Source organism: Camellia sinensis, chromosome 3 (genome assembly GCF_055761805.1).
Source record: "Camellia sinensis isolate YWXY chromosome 3, ASM5576180v1, whole genome shotgun sequence".
Classification (NCBI taxonomy): Eukaryota; Viridiplantae; Streptophyta; class Magnoliopsida; order Ericales; family Theaceae; genus Camellia; species Camellia sinensis.
In genome coordinates, this window is record NC_138963.1 from 37796254 (window position 1) to 37819835 (window position 23582).

General features: G+C 34.8%; 1 long non-coding RNA gene across 1 annotated transcript; it reads left to right on the forward strand.

Annotated features, from left to right (window-relative positions):
• Window positions 1–22124: 22124 nt before the first annotated feature.
• Window positions 22125–23582, forward strand: LOC114307134 (uncharacterized). Its single transcript, XR_003644970.2, has 2 exons — window positions 22125–22262; window positions 23074–23582. It is a non-coding gene; the product is annotated as an uncharacterized LOC114307134 (long non-coding RNA).

The following is a 23582-nucleotide window of genomic DNA, read 5'->3' on the forward strand; positions in this document are numbered from 1 at the left end:
ACTACTCTCTTTTTGATTTTCAATATTTTAAAATTTAAAAAACCAAAAATAAAATGAAGAAAAAATTTCAAAAAAATATTGAAAAGTGCACGTAAAATGTTACTAGTCAAAATAGATAATACATTTTTTTTAACTAGGCATTTTAATTAACGCTAAAGATGACTATACAAAAATGCATATTGACCGCATATTTAAGTAGTTAATTCATATCTAGACATCTATGTTTCCTCCAAAAATAACTAAAAGGTTCACATGCGGTACAAATAATGCAAATCAAGCAATATTTTACCTCAAATCACTACTATTTTCAAAAACATGAATTAGAAACATTGATTAGGTAAGATGGAATCATTGGCAGCATAAAATTTGTTACTTTGCTCTTAAAATTTTATTTTTTGTATACGACACTTTGTGGGTGTTTGGAAAGTTATTTTTTTAGTTTTTGAATGTTTTTGGAGGTTAAAATTTTTGTCTTTGAAAGATAATTGAATTTTTTGTAATTAGATGTGATGTGTGGGAGAGAGAAAGTGAAATAATTATGAGTTTGATGTGACATTTTATTTGAATTTGTTTTTTTTTTTTTTTTAACATATTTTATCTTTTAGTAAAAACACTAGCCAAAAAAAAAACAAAAAAATCACTTCCCAAACACCACCAATTGATAACACATGAAATTCAGTTGGAACCCGAAGATTGCCATCCAATTTAAAACAAACAAATTAAAGATAAGAGCACTGTTAGATTGATCCGTTAGGTAGTAAATCTATGGGTCCATGCGATGCACCATGAGTCTTGCACCACGTGTGTTGCTTTAGACAAACCACTCGGCTTACATATTATTTTTTTATGAGTAAAAAGTTAAAATTTTATCTTTAAACTAATAATTTGAAATTCAAATTGAAACCCCAATCTAGAATAAATTAGTTAGTGAATAATTAATATAATTGGAAATGCAATCTAGTTTCAATTATTGATTTTTTTGCAAACAAATTAGGATTCTTTATCTTTGAAAATGAATTAATAGTAGTTATTCCTTTACCTAATATGGCATGCAATTTCATTTGTTAAGTTAATGAAAGGGTAATTAGGATTCTTTATCTTTGAAAATGAATTAATAGTAGTTATTCCTTTACCTAATATGGCATGCAATTTAATTTGTTATGTTAATGAAAGGGTAATTAGGATTCTTTATCTTTGAAAATGAATTAATAGTAGTTATTCCTTTACCTAATATGGCATGCAATTTCATTGTTATGTTAATGAAAGGGTATTTAACTAAGTTTACAATTTTGCCATGTTGTTTTTCTATTCCTTTGGCCATGTTTTTGTTGGTCATATAGGCTAATTAAATGAAACAAATAGATTAAAAATTAATCAGTTAACTTACACAACATGAACCATGATTAACCGAAATACAAATGGAATTGACATATTGAAAATAATGGAGCAAATCAAATTCTGTGTGATACCATAGTGTCCTTAAAACAGATTAGCCTCGCCGTCGGTGCTGAAGGAACGCCGACTTTTGTCTCCTAGGATAAGATGGCTTAAACCGGCTAACTCGGAAGCACCTTCTGTTAGCTTTGGCGAACCGAAAATGGCAACACTCTCTCGCACAAGAAGAAAATCTTACACACAAGTAGATTGACTATATAATTTTGGAAGGGAAAAGTTGTGTCTAAACCAAGAGAGATGGGTCTCCTTTTATACACCATAGGGGAGAGAGGATGAGCCTCTAGTCATGAAGGTTATGATCTAATGCCCATGAAGGCTGGCCACTAATAGCCATTATTCTTGCAAAACTGCTAGAGCAATGGACCAAAATTAATAGGAGAAAATATCTAATATATATATTTTCTGTATACACAAGTGTGTATTTCTGCCACAATCAATGTGGAATGAGGCCATCTTTATGAGACAATTTCTCATTCAATTCTCAATGATTTTTTGTCATTCTTTATGTGGTGTAAAGATCTTGTTACAAAGAATCTAAATCTATTTAATCCCATCTCAACCAATGGTTGAGACCTACTTTAATTTCACATTAAAGTTTACCAAAAATTCATTTTTCCAACAGTTTCTTAAGTATTTTATAGTTGTGTCTACATGGTGCATATCTTTTTTTTTTTTTTAATTGAAAAAAAAATCATTAAAATTTCATTACAAGTCAACCTTGTTCACCCATGTCATTTTAATTTACAAACCCCAATCATAAACCTAATTTTTTTAAATATAATGCTTTTTCACATAATGTTTTTCAAATTAAAATATTTACAAACATTACAAATGATAGACTATTTAACTATAAATTGATTATTGACTACCACATTCTATCCTAGAGTATTTTTGAAGGGTCACGAGATAATTTTTCCCAAATTGTGGTAGTCCTACTAGAGCATTAAATAATTCTTTCCTAAACTATTAAACCCAAATGGAAAATCAATATAGTGCGTGTGAAAAGAAAACCAATAAAACCAAAACTAATAAGAAGTTAATTAATAAAAGGAGAATTTAAAGAATATTTGAGACACTTTATTTATCATCTTTAAAGATTACCTTAATGATATATATGTTGATAAGTATCAAAATTTAATTTGTCAAATATTCTATTATATGAGATTTAATCTTAATGACATATTATTAGAAGTAATTTAAAAAAGATAATGAGATGGATATACCATTATTGAGAGAATTTAATGAAAAATTTCGTGCGGGGTTTATGACTCATTTGGTCCCGTTCTTCTATTCCTTTAGGCCGCGTTTGTTTTGGGTTATAGCAAGGGGATTAGGATTACTAGTACTTTGGGATTAGTATATGGGGTGTTTGTTTTGAGAGATAGCCTTGGGACTATTAATACCTTGGGACTAACTAATACCTTGGTATTACTAATACCTTGTTTGTTTTGAGAGATAGGGAGGGTATTACTAATACCTTGGTATTACTAATACCCTTGGGGAGGGGATTCATAGTGAGGAGGTAGAGATGGTATTAGAAAAATAGTGAGGGGATTAGAAATTTTTTTATTTTTTATATATTGGAAATTTTTTTTAAAATATAATTTTTAATTTTTTATATTTTTTTATTTGTTTTATTATTTTATATAAAAATAATTTAACAATTCCTCACTACTAATCCCCTCACTATCAATCCCCTCACTACTAATCCCCTCACTATCAATCCCCTCACTAACAATCCCCTCATTATTAATCCCCTCACTATCAATCCCCTCCATTCTATCTCTGAAAACAAACGACCCTCACTAACAATCCCCTCACTATTAATCCCCTCACTATCAATCCCCTCCATTCCATCTCTGGAAACAAACGGGGCCTTAGGCCTCATTTGTTTGGGGTTATAGGGAGGAGATTGGGATTGATAGTGTGGTGGGATTACTATATGGAGTGTTTGTTTTGAGAGATAGGGAGGGGACTCATAATCCCTTGGTATTAATAAAGGCCTTGGAAGGGGGATTGGGATGGAGGGGGTAGAGATGGTATTAGAAAAATAGTGAGGAAATTAGAAATTTTTTTATTTTTTATATATTGGGAATTTTTTTAAAATATTAATGTTTAATTTTTTATATTTTTTTATTTGTTTTATTATTTTATATAAAAATAATTTAACAATTCATACACTAACAACTATCATCAAAACAAACACAATTTTACTTAAACCCCTCACTAACAATCTACCTCACTACTAATCCCCTCACCATAAATCCCCTCCATTCTACCTCTAAAAACAAACGGGTCTTAAGTTTTTCATGACGTGAAATGACAACATTGTCACTGGTTCAATATGGTAACATGTAAATAACATAAATTGTCTTTTAAAATGGTTCAGAAAAAAAATTGATTATTGTTTCAAACAGAATTCTGATTTTTTTTTTTTTTTTCACAAAGAGAATCTGTAAGTTTCCAAAACTAAGATTCTGGTAGTTCTTTCCGGAGTAAATTACACTTTGTCCCTTTATATTTAGTCACTTTTTCATTTTGATTCATAAAATTTATTTTATTTTTTTTCACTTTGGCTGTTTAACTTCTATCAAAAATTAAATAGAAAATAACACACTGGCAATCATGTAGTATAAAAATATTTTATTATATATAATTCACACCTCTGATATAAACTCAAATCTTAATATAATAATATATTTTTTATTTTATGGGATAGACATCATGATATTTTCTGTTTAATTTTGAATAAAAGTTAGTTTTAAGAGTAAATTAAAAAAAAAATGAAACACAAAGGGCAAAATGAAAAAAAAAAAAAAAAAAAAAAACTTTAAAAGACAAAGTGAAAAAGTGACTAAATAAAAAAGGGGCAAAGTATAATTTACCATATTTTCCATTCTAACATTTATTGTCTTTCAATTACAATAAACATCGATATTGCTCTTTTTTTTTTTTTTGACAAACCTCTAGTAGCCATTTCATGAGGTTTCATTATTCTTTTTGTTCGTAATCAACAGATATCACTACAGGAAAACATAGCAAAAAACACAGAGCTTTTAGCGACGCCGTGCCCCCCGTCGCAAAAAACGGTTTTTTGCGACGGTAACGTCACCCGTCGCAAATAATAGCCTTTAGCGACGGCACTTACCCGTCGGTAATGAAACTAAGCGGAGGGGTCGGAAATGCGAAAGTATTAGCGACGGTAAAGAAAACCATCACAAAACACCTTTTTTTTTAGACGGCATATCTCATTTACGACGGAAATTTGCCGTCGCAAAAAAGTATTAATTCAAACGGCGCCGTTTTACGAACTACTGCCTTCTATTTGCGACGGTCTACAGCATACCGTCGCAAAAAGTCAAAATAAAAAAATCCCCCCTCTTCTTTTTCCTGTTGCCGCTCGATCCTTCCTCCCCAAATCCCTAACTTTACCCCCAAATTTCTCAAACGGGCTACGAGCAAGACAACGGTGGTGCGGCGAGCAAGCCAACGGTGGTGCGGCGGCGACGGCGACAAGTAGTGGTGCTTCGGCGACGACTCTCTCTCGCTCTGCGTATGCTCTCTCTCTCTCTCTCTCTCTCTCTCTCTCTCTCTCTCTCTCTCTCGGTCTCTGTATATATATATATATATAGATGAATGTCTATATATATAAATCTGTATATATATGCAATCTATATAAATCTATATATATATAAATCTGAAATCTGTCTATATATATATAAATCTGTTTATCTGAAATCTGTCTATATATATATATATAAATCTGTCTATATATGTATAAATCAGTTAATCTTAATCTGAAATCTGTTTATTGTATTTAAATCTTAATTTTTTTTTTTATAAATCTGTTTATTGTATTTAAAATAATCTTAAATAACTGTTTATTGGTTTATTGGTTTATTGGTTTATATATATCTGTTTATTATGATTTATAAATCTGTTTATAAATCTATTTTATTGGTTTATAAATCTGTTTATTGTATATAAAATAATCTTAAATAATCAGATTTCAGAGATGTCTATATATATCTGTTTATTGGTTTATTTAAAATACAATAAACAGATTTCAGAGATGTCTATATAAATCTGTCTATATATACAATAATCTTAAAATACAGTACCATAATAAATCTGTTTATTATGATAGAATTTCTTTTTTTTTTGTATTTTTGATATCATACACATGTAATGGTTCGATTACAAATTTAAATTGCAAATGTTTAAATAAGTCATAAAAATATTTAAGAGAAAATAAAAAAAAATATAAAAAAAAAAAACAGGATTTTAACCCTTATAATAAAATAAATCTTAAATTTTTAATTTAATTAATTTATAAAGCTAAAAAGGTCACAACAGATTTGGGCTTCACGTATGAGACGTGGGATGCATGTCCCAACAGTTGCATGTTGTTTCGAAACGAGGACGCCAATCTTGATAAACGTGTCATATGCAACAGTTCTAGATGGAAATCAAATGGTGATGGTGGTTCAAATGGTCCTAACACAGGTGGCAAACAAATAGCTGCAAAACAGATGAGGTATTTTCCTTTAAAGTCAAGGTTGCAGAGGTTGTTTATGTCATCCAAGACGGCCAAGTTAATGAGATGGCATGCAGAGGAACGAACTGATGATGGTGTCTTCAGGCATCCTGCTGACTCCCTTGCATGGAAAGATTTTGACCGTCGGAATATTGACTTTAGTAATGATTGCCGAAGTGTAAGGCTTGGCTTAGCATCTGATGGCTTTAACCCATTCAGGACGATGAACATAGTTCATAGCACTTGGCCTGTTGTGCTCATTCCATACAACTTGCCGCCATGGATGTGCATGAAGCAACCATTTCTAATTTTATCCGTGCTTATTGACGGCCCGAAAGGACCTGGTGACAAGATTGATGTTTATATGCAACCGTTGATTGAGGAGTTGAAAAAACTATGGAATGAGGGTGTGTCAACATTTGATGCATCAACAAATCAAATGTTTCAAATGCATGCAGCTTTACTGTGGACAATTAGTGATTTTCTTGCATACGCAAACTTGTCAGGATGGAGCACTAAAGGAGAATATGCATGTCCTTGTTGCAATAAGGAAACTACATCGTGTTGGTTGAAGCATAGTAGGAAACAATCATACTTGGGTCATCGCAGATTTTTACCTACTGGCCATAAATTCCGGAAGGATAAAGTATCATTTGATGGTAGTCGGGAAGTCAGACTCAAACCAAAATTGTTGTCTGGAACTGAGATGTTGCTACAATTAGAATCTGAGGGTATTTTAACCCAATACAATAGGGATGACCTTAAGGAGAGGCATAGGAGACAGGTAGAGAAGGAGAAAGCTGGACATCGCACCCATAGTTGGAAGAAAAAGAGTATCTTTTATGAATTGCCATATTGGGAGCACAATCTAATAAGACACAACCTCGATGTGATGCATATAGAGAAGAATGTTTGTGACAATGTGTTGTGGACAATATTAGGGGTTGTAGGAAAATCAAAGGATGGTGTTAATGCTCGGCGTGATTTACAAGATATGAATATTAGAAAACCCCTACATTTGCAGTTAAGAGGGTCGAATAAAGCCTATTTACCACCAGCACAATTCACGATGACCAAGGATGAGAAAGATTTGTTCTTGAAAGTGTTGAAGGAAGTAAGAGTTCCCGACGGGTATTCATTCAATATATCACGTCGTGTGCGCTTACATGATAGAAGCATTGGGGGTCTTAAGAGCCACGATAGTCATATTCTGATGCAACAACTTATTCCATTGGCTATTCGCAGATCGTTACCGAAGAATGTAATTGAACCCTTGATTGAATTGAACAATTTCTTTAGACAATTGTGTTCGAAAGTGAATCGTGCGACGGATTTGCAATATATTAAAGATCGTATCGCTGTAACACTTTGTCATCTAGAGAAAATATTTCCTCCGAGTTTTTTTGATATAATGGAGCACTTGCCTATACATCTAGCTGATGAAGCGTTAATGGGTGGAGCGATTCAGTTTCGATGGATGTATCCAATTGAGAGGTATCTTCTTACTTTGAAGCAATACGTGCGTAATAGAGCTCGTCCTGAAGGATCAATTGCTAAAGGATATCTTATGGAAGAATGCATGAATTTTTGTGCACAATATCTCAGTGATGTGGAAACTAAATCTAGTCGACCCGTGAGGAACTATAGTGGTGCTGATAATTTGGGTCATGCTACTGGTGAAAACACAAGCTTTTATCTTGATAATACTTCTTGGGTACAAGCTCATCGGTACATCTTATGCAATACAAGCGCGGTTCAACCATTCATAAAGTAGGTTAAGTCACTCACTCAATATTTTATTATGTTTTATTGAATTTTCAACTAAAATTTTTGTATGGCTAAAATTTCAATCTACACAGCAAACACCTTGAAGTACTTAAGCTCAAAATGCCTCGTGTCGACGATCATCAACTTCGGCGTGAACATTTTGAAACTTTTCACATTTGGTTCAAGGAACATGTATGTATTTAACTCTATAGATTCTAGTTACTTAAGTCGATCTACATTTTAAATTTTACATTTTCGTGTTAAATAGGTCCAAACTTTGCGAAGGACTACTGATGTCATACTTTCTGAAGAGATTATTCTATTGGCAAATGGTCCTCATAACCTGGCAAGGAGATTATTCTATTGTATTTAAAGTTTATTTTTTGTGTGTCAACCATCTTAATTTGGCGTATACTTGTGTGTCTTATTCAATACAGGATGAGTTTAATCGCCAACTCTCTATGCTACCTGAGGATGGTCGGACTTTGGAGGCTAGGAATGCCATTTTCCATGAGTTGATAGGTCATGACAGACATGGATATTGTCGCACATACGGGAGAATCGTGCCTCGGAGAGTGGTGTATAAAGATGGTGCTGGGCCATCACAGTTAACACCCCAGCCATCGACTATTGATCAGATCACGCAGCAGGTTCGTGCTGAGCTAAGGGATGAGTTGAGGGAGGAGCTGCGAGCAGAGTTCTCTACACATTTGCAGCAGATGAGAGCTGAGATGATGACCCTTGTGTCACAGGGGGCGAGTGTGGATCCCAACAGATAGGTTCCATATAAACATCACAATTGTTTGATAGTTCAATTTTCACTCAAGATTATGTATGAAACTCGAATATGATTAACACATTATGCACTGACTAACATAGGTTCCTGATGCATCGAGTGGCCACCGGGCATTTAGGGAATCTGCAGAAGACGAGAATCCATATACACCACCACCAGAAGATCAGGTATAAAATGTATCTTTGCATTCTAAGCTAAAATGCATCTTTGCGTTCTTTACTTGAATTCGAGGCGTTAACGCCCCAAAATCACCAAACGGCGTCGGTTTAGGACAAAACTTGGCACACACGACCTCCTAGGCACAAGAGACTTGTGGGAGAAAACGGGGCTCGAATCGGGTTCCCGGTTTGGGAGTTAGAGCCGGATTTTACTTTAGGCAAACTACTTCCTTAAGAAACTTGAATTCGAAGAGTTAATGCCCCAAAATCACCAAACCGCGTCGGTTTAGCATGAAACTTGGCACACACGACCGCCTAGGCACGAGAGACTTGTGGGAGAAGACGGGGCTCGAATCGGGTTCCCAGTTTGGGAGTTAGAGTCGGATTTCACTTTAGGCAAACTACTTCCTTAAGAAACTTGAATTCGAGGCGTTAACGCCCCAAAATCACCAAACGGCGTCGGTTTAGCACGAAACTTGGCACACACGACCGCCTAGGCACGAGAGACTTGTGGGAGAAGACGGGGCTCGAATCGGGTTCCCGGTTTGGGAGTTAGAGCCGGATTTCACTTTAGGCAAACTACTTCCTTAAGAAACTTGAATTCGAGGAGTTGATGCCCCAAATTCACCAAACGGCGTCGGTTTAGCACGAAACTTGGCACACACGACCGCCTAGGCACGAGAGACTTGTAGGAGAAGACGGGGCTCGAATTGGGTTCCCGATTTGGGAGTTAGTCGGATTTCACTTTAGGCAAACTACTTCTTTAAGAAACTTTAATTCGAGGCGTTAACGCCCCAAAATCACCAAACGGCGTCGGTTTAGCACGAAACTTGGCACACACGACCGCCTAGGCACGAGAGACTTGTGGGAGAAGACGGGGCTCGAATCGGGTTCCTGGTTTGGGAGTTAGAGCCAGATTTCACTTTAGGCAAACTACTTCCTTAAGAAACTTGAATTCGAGGCGTTAACGCCCCAAAATCACCAAACGGCGTCGGTTTAGTACGAAACTTGGCACACACGACCGCCTAGGCACGAGAGACTTGTGGGAGAAGACGGGGCTCGAATCGGGTTCCCGGTTTGGGAGTTAGAGTCGGATTTCACTTTAGGCAAACTACTTCTTTAAGAAACTTTAATTCGAGGCGTTAACGCCCCAAAATCACCAAACAGCGTCGATTTAGCACGAAACTTGGCACACACGACCACCTAGGCACGAGAGACTTGTGGGAGAAGACGGGGCTCGAATCGGGTTCCCGGTTTGGGAGTTAGAGCCGGATTTCGGTCCAGTCAAAATTATTTACTAAACTATCTTTCTAATTATATAGTAGTCAATTTTTTTTATATATTTTTCTATAATTAAAATATTAACACCATTATATGGTTTTTAATTATTTTTATCTTGTTTTTTTCAGATATTTCCTGAGTAGCAGTTGGCTTCTTCTGGAATGTAGGCGTATCAAGATTATGACCAATTTTTGTTTTTGTAACCCACGAACGAATGAAGACGAAAACTTTTGGTTTTGATTTTGATTTATGTTATTTAAATTTGTGAGCAACATTATGTATGTATTATGCGACGTTATGTAGTGGCATAATTTTTATTGTTATGAATTTTTATTTATGTATTGCTATGAATGGAATAATATTATTAATTTTCATTATTTGTCAATTTTTGTTTATGTACGTATTTATATTATTCTGTAATTTTTTGATTTTTTTATAGTTATTTTTTATCTAATACAGGTTATTTTAATTTTTTAATAATTTTTCAGCAGGTTTTTTTTTTTTTTTTTTTTTTTGAGACGGGAGAAGAACCCGTCGCAAAAAACAATAATAGGCTTTTGCGACGGCACCAACACAGTCGTAAAAGCTGTGCAATTGGAATTTACAAGACACCTTTAGCGACGGTAACCGTTGCTGTCGCCAATACTTATAAGATGCTAGAGTTTTAGCAACGGTAATGTTGCCGTCTCAAAAACTCACTTTTAGCGACGGGAATTACGTGCCGTCGCGAAAACTGATTTTTTTTCCATTATTGGCGACAGGAAAAATGCCGTCGCAAAAAACAAACCTTACCGTCGCAGAAACTAATGGCGACGGTACTTACGTCGCTAAAGCTCTTTTGCAACCCCCTTTGTCGCGACCCCCCCTTACCGTCGCAAAAAGCCAAATTACCGTCGCAAAAAGTATTAGCGACGGCTTCCGGGGCATTTGCGACGGCTCTTTACCGTCGCAAAAAACGCCTTTTGTTGTAGTGTATGGGAAGAAAACACTAGGAAAGCGCCCCAAACTATTAAGAAAACAATGGCGATACAGACCCCCTCTAAAACTGACCCCCACGACCCCTCTGAGGTGGCACCTGCTGAAGTCATGTGAAGAAGAATTGCACAATGAAGAAGGTGTGATACACGCACTTGAAAGACAAATAAAATATACTGAAAACAAAGACACAAAAAAAAAAAAAAAGCGAAAATGGCCCTGATATTTCCTTCTTCCCCACCCCTATCCGTTTTCTCTCTTCCCTCTTCCCTCTTCCATCGTGCGCTCGCCATAGCTCTCCTCCGTCGACCATAGCTCTCTAGCCATAACTCTCTATATCTCGCTCTACGGATCTTCGATCGCATTCCGATAGCATTTTGTCGGGTAATGTTACTCGAAAACCACTCATTCTCCCTCTCTCTCTCTCTATCTACATACATTGATCAATCTCTGTGAAATGTCTATATATAATCTTATAAATAATGATGGTTTATTTCAACAAGGAGAAGTTGAAATACTCATTAAGAAATACAGACATTTGGCTAATTATTTCTTTGCAAGTTTTTGGCAAATAAATGACTGTATATTATAAGTATGACTTTGCTTCTGTGAATGTTCAGTTTCTTTTGGTGTTTGTGGTTTCACTTTCTGATCCCAGTGTTTGAAAATCATATTTTTAGTTTCATAACAGTTAATCATAGACTGAAATTATCAGCTGAAATCATAGACTAAAATCATAGACTGAAATTATATTTTATAACTGTTAGTTTCATATTTTAGATGCTTAAAAATCATATTTTAGATGCTTGAAAATCATAGATTGAAATTATCAACATTTCATAAAAGTTTCTTATAGCTTATAGAGTTATTATCAACTAAAATAATCTTATAGCTCATAGCTCATAGACTGAAATTATTATCAGCTAAAATTATTAGTTTCATAACAATTTCAAAGTTTCCAATCATCTTATAAAATAATTATTCTAAAATCATTCTATTTGAATTTCATTTTTGATTCTCATAGAATAGAGGTTGATTCAAATGATGGTGACAATCCTTCAGTAAATGAGGGTGAACAAGTTGAATCTGATTTCCGACCCCCTAAAAAACAAGTTGAAGAACCTAAGAAGGATATGTGTTTTAGCTCAAGGGAAGAAGTGTACACATTTTATGCCACATATGCTAAGATGTTGGTTTTTCTATAGCTCATAGAGCACAACATTTTGGAGATGATGGCGAATTAAAAAACTTTGCAATTGAATGTACTCAAGCGGAGGAGAGAAAAAGAAATCAGAAGTGAACCCTTTAAAGCCATCTTTGTCCACAAAAATTGGTTGCAAAGCAAGGGTACGAGGTACTCTACAAAAGAATGGGACATATATGTTAACCACAGTTAACCTTGAGCATAATCATGATTTGATTCCCACCGACTCTCATCATTTTGCAATGAATAAGAAAATTCGTAATCTTGTGAAAAGAAGATTAGAAATCAATGATCAAGCAGGGATTGGGGTGTTTAGGAACTATCATTCAATGGTTGTTGAAGCGGGGGGATACGAGCCATTGACATTTGATGAGTGAGATGCAAGGAATTACATTAATAGAGCTAGAAGATTAAGGCTTGGTGAAGGTGATGCCGAATCACTTCAAAGTTATTTTATGAGAATGCAAGCACATAGTGAGAAATTCTTTTATGTGATTGATGTTGATGAGGAGTTTCGCATTAGAAACTTGTTTTTGGCTGATGCAAGGAGTCGGGCTATGTATGAATCATTTGGAGATATTGTTTCATTTGACACAACTTATCTGACGAACAAATATGACATGTCATTTGCTCCATTTGTAGGAGTCAATCACCATGGACAGTCTATTTTGCTTGGTTGTGGATTGTTATCTAGTGAAGACACCGACACGTTTGTTTGGCTATTCAAGCCGTGGTTAAGTTGCATGTCAAATAATCCTCTAAAAGCTATCATAATTTATCAGTGTAGAGCTATGCAAAATGCTATAGAAATTGTCTTTCCACAGGCCCGGCATCAATGGTGCTTATGGCATGTAATGAAGAAAATACCGGAGAAGTTGAAAGGATAAGCTCAGTATGAACCCATAAAGTTGGCTATGCAAAATGCAATTTATGATTATTTGACAAGAGATGAATTTGAGGAAAAATGAGAAGAGATGCTTACTAAATTTAATCTTTATGATAATGAGTGGTTGGGGGTACTATATCATGAGCAGCATCGATGGGTTCCTGTATATGTTAAAGACATTTTTTGGGCTGGCATGTCAACAACACAACGAAGTGAAAGCATGAATGCATTTTTTGATGGATATGTCAACCTGAAGACTACATTAAAACAATTTGTTGAACAATATGTGCAACAACCCTCGTCACTGTTTACCGATTAACCACTGATTACTACTAAACTGAGACTGATTATGATTGGTAACTGAATTGATTGAAGTACTGAACTGCCTAACTGAAATCTGGAACTGAATTGATTAAGTATATCTGTTTAATTGTATGTCTATCTGTTGACTGTTTGATTATCTGTTCATGCCTTTATGTTTAAATTGCGAATTGAAGGCCTTATCGGTGGCCGAATCTGAAATTGATTGATGTTCTGTGTTAATTAGATTTTATATGATTTTATGGTGTATTTATCTAAAATGCGATTTGGTATGATTAAATTGGATTAAAATGAGTTAAATTACAAGAGTTGGACTTAATTGCCATTTTGCCACCTAGTGGACTTTCATGAGCCTCGTAATTGATCTCTAATGCTAACATTACAACACTTCATCAGCCATTTTTCTTAGACTTAGCCGACTAGAGAGAGAGAGCTAGGAGAAGGTCTTGATTTCAACCAAATTGCTTGGAAACTTGGTAGAATTGAAGAGAGAATTAGCAAATTAAGCTTCCTCACCTTGTATTGGAGACCTAGGTAAGGGAATTCAACCTCTCATTGTTGTGTTTAAGCTTGTTCTTGCATGGTTTTGAGCAAAGTTAAAGTCTAGAGCCAATTTATGGCTCAAATTGTTGAATTGAAGCTTAATTGTTGCATGCATGTATATGTATTGAAGTTTTGAGGTTGTAGTTCATAATTCCTCACATGCATGTCCATGTTTTAAGAGTAGTCCATGATTTCATCATGTTTTTAGAAAGAAATGGCTCAATTGAGCTAGCATTTGAAGCTTTGAATTGATTAAACTCATGCATGTCATGTTTGAGTTATGTTCTTGAGTTTTGGTTTGAAAATCATGTTGTTTGAAACACCCTTGGGCTTTGATTTTACAATTGAGCTTTGGAATCATGTTAAACTATGAGTTTTGGGATGTTTTCTGGAAAATTGGCCCAAGAGGATCGAAATTTATGTTTTAAAACTTGGTTTTGAGCTTGAGGTTCAAATCTGGAATTTCCAGAATTTGGACTCACGCTCGAGCGGGGTGACTGGCGCTCGAGCGTGGAAATCGTGCTCCTAGCATTTTGTTCTGTTTTGAAGTCCGCTCGAGCAGAATAATTGACGCTCGAGCGTGACGTTGTGTCTTATGCTCGAGCGGGTGTCGAGCGCCCAATCGAGCGTGATTTTCACCTATCCAGCACTTTTGACTGTTTTGCAGGACGCTCAAGCGGGTAAGTCTACGCTCGAGCGGAAACCTTTGTCTGCATGTCCGCTCGAGCGGAGAAACCTACGCTCGAGCGTGACCCCTGTTTTCTGAAAATTCTGAAAATGCTTTTAAAGTGCATCTTTGCATCCTCATCTCATCCTAGGCATTATTAGGCCTAGTTTAAGGCATCTTAATGAGGATATAGATGTAGAACCACACCGAGGCACATTAGGGATTAAGCTATTATCTTTCCCAATTGTATAGCTTAGTGTGTGTTTAATCTGTAACTGTGTAGGGTTGGCGACTGGGGATGCGCTTTAGCTTTACTGTAGCCCAGAAACTCTGTGAGTAACAACTGTATAAAGATATGTTCAAAATGATTATCTTCTGAACAATTGAACTGTACTGCTTTCTGAACTGTTACTGTTAATTGAATGAATGTATGTCCTATATTCTGAACTGTATTGTGGCATCCTTAGCAACTACTGTTTATTATTACTGTTACAGAGATCTCTGTCGGTTCCCTTGTTGGAACCACTACTGTTTACTGATTGATGGCCATCATTTACTGTTCAGTCTTTTAAGACCTACTGTTTACTGTACTGTTATGCTAATGGATGTACCACATATGACTGAATGACTGATGTACAAAATTAATGAACTGTTTTCATTACTGTAAGGACATTCATTCTTAACCCCTTTACGCATTGTGTTATTCACTGGGCTTTAGCTCACTGCTCACATATATATGTATGTGTACAGGCACCAGACCGTGGTTAGAAGCGTCGGGGTAAGCTCCAGTTTTGTCAAGCCAACCACTGTGCCTCACTGCGAGGTTCCGAGCCCGTCAAGTTATGACTTAGGGGTGTTTTAGTCTCCCCTTCTGTCTCTGTAACCGTTTTGTTTACTGTACTGTACTATTTAATAGGGATTAGGTCCCTGAACTGAAGGATTGTATATATGTACATGCTGTTTTATCCGACTGTATATATTGGAATGAAAAGTCTTTTTGCATACAGACTGTCACAGCTCATTGGACATTGGCTATTTACTGTATTGGCTGCCGCCAGCCCCTGTACTCTGTATTACTGTATTACTGCTAAGCAGGCCATCGGTAATCTTGGATTACTGGCCGGTTACGGTGCTAAACCCATAGGGGCGGGTTTGGGTTGTGACAATATGAAAATGCATTGAGAAATAAGGTAGAGAAAGAGAAGAAATCAGACTTCAAGTCTCGACACAAATTGTTTGATTGTCTAACTATATATGGCTTTGAGAAGCAATTTCAGCAAGCCTACACCAATGCAAAATTCAAAGAAGTTCAAGGAGAGTTGAAGAGATTAGTGTACTGTCAGGCCTTGATTGTCAAAGAGGAGGGAGCAATTTGTACATTTAATGTCCAAGAAGCAATGGTAGTTTGTGACAAGATGAAACATGTGGACTTTGTTGTGTATTTTAATTCAATTGAATGTGAAATTCAATGTATGTGTCGGTTGTTTCAGTTTAGAGGCATTATGTGTGCTCACTTACTCGCGGTGCTTGTGAGAATGTGCATAAATGAGGTGCCAAGTAAGTACATTTTTCCACGTTGGAGGAAAGATTTGTTTCGAGAGTACACATGCATCAAAACCACGTACACTGGCTTTGGGCATGATTTCAATACAAGTTGCTATGAGAGGATGAACAAGAAATTGATCGCCATTGTACAACTTGCTGGTAATTCGGAAGGGAAAATTAAAATTATAAACCTTTGGTTGGATGAAATGAAGGATAGAGTCATGCACGATGAATCGGGTGATGGGAGTAATTTACCACCTTCTACTAATAGGATACCATCTTCTAGAAAAAGTCTAATTGCCGCCGGTTGTACATCGGGTGCTAGTACGAGGAAGGTGGTTAGTCCTTTGATTGTTCGGCGAAGAGGCCGTCTAGTAACGAAACGAAAGGTTGCCAAAGTAAATCAAATAGTAAATCGGTTCAAGACAACGGCAAAAAAAAAAAACAAAAGCAAAGGTAAATTGTATATTGAATTGAACTTGTTTTTTAACAAATTCTTTTGAAGTACATTTTTACAAACTCTTGAACCAATATAGGCTGCTAAGGTGCTTCAATTTGAAGCTCAAGCTCAAGCTCAAGTTCAAGCTCAAGCTCAAGCTTATACATCATATTATCCTTATATGGTTGGCATGCAAAATAATATGTATGCACCGGTATGTGTTCATAAGATGACTTTACATCAATTTTTTGTTTTCATTTGCAAATATTTTGTAACATGTACTTTTTTACTTCAATTATGACAGGTCGTAAATGCTATTGGAGGCACATCTCTTATCCCATCAGACTTTGTAAGCGGCACACCGAGAAGTTTGATAAGTGCTCCAACTCAAATGTTTGGGTCTGGATCTCTAACCCCATCAGGTACTAATGCATGCACACCGGGAATGAATGATGGACATTGTACAGCGCGAATGAATAATGGACATTGTAGAAATGTTTGACTAGTTTATTGAACATTGACATTTTGTTTTTGAGATTGAAACTTATTATGTTAAGTCCCATGTTAGATGTGTAACACATGTTGTGTATGAATTTGCAAGATTGGTTATTATTAAGTCCCACTTTATTGGTTATGCAAGATTGGTGTTTGAGTTCATGGTTTATTTTGACAATCTGTCTTTCAACATTTTGAGTTCACAGTTGATGGTTTAAAAAAATCTATAAAAAAATCTGTTTCATTTTGCTATTTTGACAGTGTTTAAGCATGATTTTTTGAGAGTTCATGCAAAACCTCTGTTGATAGTTCATGGTTTAAGAAATCTGTAAAAAAATATATGTTTTTTAGTTTGCTATTTTGATAGTATTTGAGCCAAAATTTGATTTTTTCAATTCATGGTTCAAACTGCCAAACTATTTTTAAAAATCTATCTTTAAAAATCTGAAAATCTGTTTTTTAGTTTTCTATTTTGACAGTATTTTAGCCAGAATCTGATTTTTTCAGTTCATGGTTCAAACTGCCAAAATCTGCCATGGTTCATGCTCAAATTTGTAAAAAATCTGTTAAAAAACCTGTCTCTAAAAAAATCTGTCATGGTTCATGCACAAACTGTGATGATTCATGCTTAAATCTATAAAAAAATCTATAAAAAAACCTGTCTGTAAAAAAATATGTCATGGTTCATGCTAAAATCTGTTAAAAATCTGTCATGGTTCATGCTCAACAATTCATGGTTCAGTTCATGTTGGTTCATGGTTCATTTTCAACAATAACTCATTAACAGTTCATGTTGGTTCATGGTTCACATCTTCATTCTACAACAATTCCACAATAACACATCTTCATTCCACAACAATTCCACAATACCACATCTTCATTCAATAATAACAATTCAACAATTCATTTCCATTCTACTCAAAAATTCAATAATTCAACTGTTTCTTACTAATACATATTCCATTCCACAACAAAACATAGTTCAATCTACTTCTACTTCTACTTCTACTTCTAACTAGCATTACATCTTCATAAGTAATAACACACCAATTACAAGCTACACAAACATCAGAAATTCTATTTTTTGCATCTTTGCACTAACAAAGTTGAATTGTTCCATCATAGATCTTTGTTGTTCGGTCATAGCTCCAAGTTGTTCCATCATAGATCTTTGTTGTTCTGTCATAGCTCCAAGTTGTTCCGTCATAGATCTTTGTTGTTCCGTCATAACTCGAAGTTGTTCCGTCATAGATCTTAGTAGTTCTCTTTCTACTTGTCTTGGAATTTCTTGATATCCACATTGTGAATTCATAGGCACACACCATCCAATGAAAAGACTACAACCATTACAAGAGTAGAATAGCTTGTTTTTGTTTTGATCGGTCTCAAAAATTTGAATCGTGGCCTTTTTATTACATGCAGGACAATTTTTGTTCAAGTACGTCAACCGATCTGAGCTACTGCCGTTGACAGTTGAACTTGACATCTGCAATAACAAGTTACCCTCATTAAACTAGTGAATAAAGATAATTTCAGCTCATGATAACTGAATGAGATACATAATTTCAATCTTCCTATGGCTATGCACTAATCAGTATGGCTTTGCATCTCAGTAGTTAATAGGAAGATTGACAACTTATAGGAAGATTGATAGGTAAAATCTAAAAGTGAAGAAAGATTGGCTATACATGATGTAAAATCTGCTTTTTCAATTATGGCTATTTCAGATTTTACCTATCTACTTTTAATCCTCTAACTAAACAGCCATAGGTATAGCCATACTCTTTTTAGATTGCAGAGAAAATATGAAAAAAGAAGAATTATATACACCAGATTGCAATTGTCATAATTTCTTCTTTTCATATTACAATTTTGAGGAATTTTGGTGTATATATCTATTTTGGTGAATAAAGATTGTAGAGAAAATATGAGAAATTAAGAAACCATATGAAAAGAGAACATATTTTGAGTATACAAAAAATAAACTCAATGTATGACATGATTGAGTAATTTCACCTTCATAATTCTGTCTAGGTTTCATTGCCAATGTCAACAAAAAATTGAAGAGTAGGGGATATAATGATTAATAAACTATTTACCTCCATAAACTAGTGGCATGCTAAATTAACAAGCAAAAGAGAATTGAATAAAACTGTAAGAAAATGAGATCCTTCTCAGAATAGGTCTTTTATTCACCAAACAAGATGCCATGTAATTGATCTCCAATAATCCAGACAGATTAATGACACATGAAGAAATTGGTTAATCCTCTAACTAAACAGCCATAGGCATAGCCATACTTTTTTTGAGATTGAGGAATAGCCATACTCTTTTTAGATTGCAGAGAAAATATGAGAAAAGAAGAATTACTAACATAAAAAAGAACAAGAAGAACAGAAAAACAAAATAAAAAAAAATAAAGCCCACTCAAGTAAACATATCAGCAAGCAAAAGAATGGAAATCTTGAATAAATTTGTTTCAATTTCAGGAAAATCTGATTTCTTCTCTTTCAACAAAAGCTGTCTTTCAGATTCAGGAATTTTGCCCTAATTTCAGTAAGATACATATATATATATACACACCAGATTACCTCATCGTCAATGGGATGGAAATAGAGGGAGTCGGGACTCGGGAGGATAGAGTAGGGCGTCAGGAGGACCTGTCATCGGCGTGAGGAAGAGGGGAGGAGTCGTCCGTCGAATGAGATGGAAAGAGAGAGAGAGAGAGAGAGAGAGAGAGAGTCGACAGTCGGGCGTCGGGCGTCGGAGTGAAAGGGAGTCGGAGTGAAAGGAAGGAGCTGAGGGAGTCGGCCGTCGAAGTTAAAAATTGAGGAGCTGTCGTCTGAGTGAAGGGGAGGAGCGGAGCTATACTTCGCTCAGAGGATTTTGAATTCTGAAAGAGGAAGGTGCGTAGGATATGTATATCACGTGACCGATCACGTGTCGTCCAGCTCAGAGGGGGTCGTAGGGGTCGGTTTTTGAGGGGGTCGAAAACATTTTTCTAAGAATTATTAGATTATGAGAATTTTCATAGGATCTTTCAATAAATAAGTTCTAAAAAATGGACTTTTCACCAATTAGTGATAAAAAAAAGAGATATAAAATGGGTTTGGCTTCACTCCCATGCATGATCGGATTGGAGGGTGTTGTTGGGCCCGTAAGAGCCCATCACGGATCTCATTTTGATAATCTAAATCGTTTAATATGTAGAACTCGTTAAGTACTATATACTTGTAAAGAATCACATTGATCGGCTATCGATAGTTACGTGATCAAATCAGTTTTGTATATAAAAAAAATAAACAATAAAAAAATAAACGGTTGACAGAAATCTGTTCCGATGAAATAGTTTGATATCTGATCAACATTATTTTTTACAAACATATAGTACTCAACAAGTTTTGCACATTGAACGATTCAAATTATTAAAATGTGACCTGTGGTGGGCCCGTAATACGAACCCAACAGCACCCTCAAATCCGATCACGGACTAAAAAGAAATCAATCCCATTTAAAAGGGTTTAAAACATAATATAAAATAATAAAACAATTACACTAATTTTCTTTGAGATTTGGCAGACCTTACAAACATAATTACATCGACTTTAGTTTTACTAAGATTAAATGAATCAAAATTAATATAAATAGTATGTAAACACAAAAATAAATCAGAAAAAATATCATGTAAATGTTTAAATGATGACATCATTTTTTATTTAAATAACTATCAAATTATAGATGAAAATGAAGTTAAGTATTACATAAATTAATTTATTTTAATTCAATATAATTATATTAAAATTGTAAAATTAATTATATATTTTTTTTTGAAAAGAAAATTAATTAAAATTATAAATGTATGTAATTATAGAGAGATCTAGAGACACATACACACAAGACAAACAAACAAAAGAGAATCGATGGAATGGCGGGTGTGGAAGTGATGATGGGCTGCGTTGGTTCGAACCAATCCACTCCATCATTGCGAATCTTCGGACGGCCGAGCCCACCCCCATCATTTTGTCAATTCCCCAAAATGCCCTCACTCCCCATCATTCACATGACGCCATCCCTCCTCCTATATACACACCAAAATTTTAAAATTAAAAAATAAAATAAAATAAAATAAATTTATTAAACTTAAATAAAATAAAATCCAAACCAAACCCAGAAAATCTGAACCAAAAACCCTCTATCATCGTCATCATAGTAAAGCAAGAACATTAAATCCTTGCCTAGAGAAGCCGCCTTCCATGCTTACACATGCATGATTGTTGTGGCAGTGAAGAGAGAGAAGATTTACAGATTACTTGGCATGTCTTCATCCCCGTAATACTAAGCGTTAAAATATAAATAAATTTATACTGATTATTTTTGTAATTTATTTATTATTTTTATTTGGTATTTGTATTTTTAGTTATATCAATTTTGTTATTTTATTTTTTACATTTATCAATTTAGTCTAATTAATAATATTAATTAAGAAATCAAACAAAAATAAATATAAAATGGTTCATGGTTATTTGGCATTTGCTAAAAATAACACATTATTTGGACATAATTGTCTTATTTAAGTCTCATAATCTCTTTATCATATTATTTTAAATTCAATTCATATTTTATTTTTTTTTAAAAAAGTAAAAAAATATATTTATTTAGATCATTTCAAATACTAAGTATTTGAAATTGAATATCAACCTTTGATCATTTTGGAAAGGGTTAATAAATTATTTTGCCTTTTGATTTTAATTCAATTTCTAAATAGACATAATTAATTTGACTAAATTGGAAAAACTTTAAAATAAAATTGATACAAGTATAATTCTAAGGACCAAATTAACATAATATATACTATAAATGTAATTTGCCCACTAAATAAAATTCAATCTATTAATAAATTTAAAGAATTTATTCCTTAGATATATATCTTAATTTCAAACACGATAATTAAATTCTGTATTTATACCAGAATTGATTTCTTCCGCAACACATCCATCCCTACCTTCTCTCTCCAACTTTTTTCCACTATATAATGACGGCTTCTTAGTTCTCTTTGTCCCTCACTAAACTTCTCTCCTTCCAAAGTCTCCTCTCTTTTTTATTCCTTTTGCTACTCTGTGAACTTTCTTACACATCCAAGGCATAGGCTTCCTCGGCCAAAGCTGTTTCTTCTTCTAACCAACCTTTCAAAAGGTAATCTTTTTTGAAAAGCTCAAGAGAGGCCCCCACTCTCTCTCTCTGTCTCTCTGTTTTTTATACTTGTTTGGTTCTTCTTGTTTTTCTATCACTGAACAGATTGTGGGGTTGGTCTCTCTGTTTTGTATCTAACAAAATGCTTTTTGTGTTTGTTTATACACGCATATATGTGCTCTGTCTCTTCTTCTTCTTCTTCTTCTTCTTCTATATTTTGTATGATAATTTCAAGTACTCAACTTTCAAATGGAATGCTTTTTTTCGTTCTTTGATTCTCCCAACATTTGTTTCTACTTCCTTTTTTAATGGGTTTTCTTTTTTTCACCTTTCCTTTCTCTCTGATAAAAGAGAAATTATAAATATGTAAATGTGTTCAACCTACTCTGTTTTCTCCTTATTTTTCACTTTCACTTTCACTTCTTGTTAGCACCTGCATTGATTCTTTCTATTCAGTGCAAAGAAAACAGAGGAATAACAACATACACTCATCAAGGAAAACTGAGTCTGCGATTTCTAATTTTGTTTTCAACCTTCTATCATTGATTTGGTTGGTTCTGCACATACTCTGTTTTTAGCTACCCTCTTTCATTTATAAAATTGGGTTCATTGAAAAAATATTGTCTTTTTTTATATTTGCTGCATAGAGTTGTCTTTAAATTGCAGCATTGTATTTATCATATGGGTTTTTTTTAGTTTTCCAATTAGAATGTTTGTTTTTTTAGCACTGTCTTTTATTTTATAATTTTTTTAGTAGCAAGAATTGGTCTTTATATACCCTTTCTCTGTTCTGATATGTCTTGTTTGGTTTCAGGGTTTGCAACAACCATGGACAAGGTTAACTCAAAGCTGTACTTGGAGAACTGCTACATAATCCAAGAGAATGAGAGGCTTAGGAAGAGAGCACAGCTTCTGAACCAAGAGAATCAAGCACTCCTCTCTGAGCTTAAGAACAAGCTCTCTAATGGTGGCCCAAGCTCAAAGCTCAAGGGTGGCCCAAGCTCTCTTCCTGATCTAAACCTCAGCTCCACCTCCAGCCCAAATGCCAAAAAGCCCTGAAGCTCTGGCCCAAACAGAGCATCATGAGGGCCCATCTAGAACTCCTCTTTGTTTTTGGGTTTTGGGGGTAAAGCCATAGTAATGAAATAGTGGGGTAGCCATTACAAGTCAATGGGTAGCATCTATGAACTAGGGTTTACCTTTTTAGGGTTGAATATATGTTTTAATCTCTTTTTGGGGGGGAGGGGTTAAAGTTATGTATTTCTGAACTACAGAGGTGTATCAAGCTTATTATCTAGTAATCAATATAACTGTTTCTAGTAA